This window comes from Gekko japonicus, unplaced genomic scaffold (genome assembly GCF_001447785.1).
Source record: "Gekko japonicus isolate JY-2015 unplaced genomic scaffold, Gekko_japonicus_V1.1 scaffold538, whole genome shotgun sequence".
Classification (NCBI taxonomy): Eukaryota; Metazoa; Chordata; class Lepidosauria; order Squamata; family Gekkonidae; genus Gekko; species Gekko japonicus.
The window spans coordinates 19758-21872 of NW_015168062.1; positions in this window are offsets into that span (position 1 = coordinate 19758).

Consider the following 2115-nt stretch of genomic DNA (forward strand, 5'->3'; position numbering starts at 1 on the left):
ATTTTATAAACCTATGCCATATGCAGTGTATGGAATGGTATAGTATAGCCCACTCTCATGAGATCTCAGAAAGCTAAGCAGGGTCTGTACTAGGATGAGAGACCACCAAGGAAGACTTTGCAGATGAAGACAATGGCAAACCACTTGCCTTGAAAACCCTGAGGGCTTGTCATAAGTCACTTCACACACACACACACAGAGAGAGAGAGAGAGAGAGAGAGATAGCACATGCCCCATGGTAATCTTTAGTCTGAGCTTCAAAGCCCAGATGCTTTAACCTTTTCTCCTAGGGAAGATCCTCAACCCAACAATCATTTTGACAGTCCTTCTCTATCTATATCATGTACATTTTCCAAGTTGTACACAGTAGTCTAAATGCAGCTCCACCATAGATCTATACAGTAGTCCCTTTCCTAATAATCCTAACATGAATTTGCTTTTTTTGGTCACTATCATCACGCAAGCATGGGGTAACCACAACAATCTCACAATCTCTTTCCCAGTTATTTATTACCAGTGTTTTCCCATGGATGTAGACGTGAAATTGGGGGGGGGGGATTGCTTCAATGTACAAGCCCAAGGCTAGTATGAAGTTCCAAAGGTATGAGCTCTCCATGGAACACTCCCAGCCCCTTTTATTGATTAACAAGCATATTTCATCCAGTTTGACTGCTGTGAAGTTGTATGTGTGAAGGACTTCTGGGGAAATGGCGCTGCGCTGTGGGTGTTTTTAGGACACTTCCTAATCTCCCCGACCTTTTTTGCTTTTCTGGAGACCCCTCCCCGTCTTTGTTGACCATGTTGGACTCCACCCGATCTCCTGGAGGGAGACCGGGTGCAAGAGGCTTGTTCGGTCCCACCTGCAACGGCGATTAGCAGGGGAGAGACCATTTTGCCCCGATGCAGAAGCAAGAAGAGGAGCAGCTTGGATTTCATGCTGCACTAACCGCGACCTCCCCTTTTTAACTTCTGATATTAAAGGACTACAAGCAACGAGAACAGAAGAGTGAGTTTGCATGTTTTTTTTCACAAACCGAGCTCAACGCCCATTAACTGATCCCCTATGGAGTATTTCTAACACAGGAAGTGGCAGCGGCTGGGAAAGGAATTAGCGATAAAAATGGCGATGGAAGGGGAGAACAGAGAAACCTCAATTGGAGAATTAACACAAATAGATTTTCAAAGTACAGAATTTGGCTGCCTGACAGTGGAACAATTTAAAAAAATATTTGACTGACCAGGTTCGCCAGGCAGCTGAAGAGGCATGCAAAAACATTATAAAGAACCTTCAAAGCGCATGCTCGCAAATCGAAAATAAAGCAGAGCCCGTGCAACGTCAGCGACCACAAGAAAGCTATGAAAACAGCCAAGACGTTATTCAAGAAAAAGAGGTTCAGGATATAAAAGGGGAAAAAAGAAACGATTTCAGACAAAACCAGGACAGTAAGAAACAAGGAGTGAAAGTAGAAAGGATAAAAGAGAATGCCCCCCAAAAAAACATATGCAGAGAAAAAGAAGAAGCTAGTCAGATGCAGAGTGAGACGCTTTTTTGGGAACAAGAACAGAGAAATTAAAGAACTACAGCTAGATTTGGCAACTTGGAAGGGACAGAATTTTAAAGATAAATAGGCTGAATACAAAGATATAAGACATCTAAGAATGAGAATTAAAAAGAAGTTGCTACAGGAAATTAATCAACAAGGTCTATTGCATGGGTCAGATAACGTTTGGAATACTACTGTACAAAAGAGTTTCGCTTGACAGCTCACTGAGTTTAAACAGATATTTAGATAAAATTCAGGAATGTTATAAAAGTGAAAAGGATCATATAAAATATGTTATAACAAAGAAGGAGGAGTAGTGCAAAATGAATAGAATTTTGAAGGGAACATTCAAAGGTTAGAATCATAATATTATATTAAATTAAATCTGTTTTAGTTTCTAAGCATCATGCTAATAGGCTACATGGCTGTGCAAGTAATTATTTGATTGAAATTTATGTTACATTATTACAGACTAGCAGTAAAGCCCGTTGTGAAAGCAATACAACAGAATCTAGAAAGATGTGATTTGTAACGAATGCATAGGCTGGAAGGAGGTAAAGTACCTCCTGGA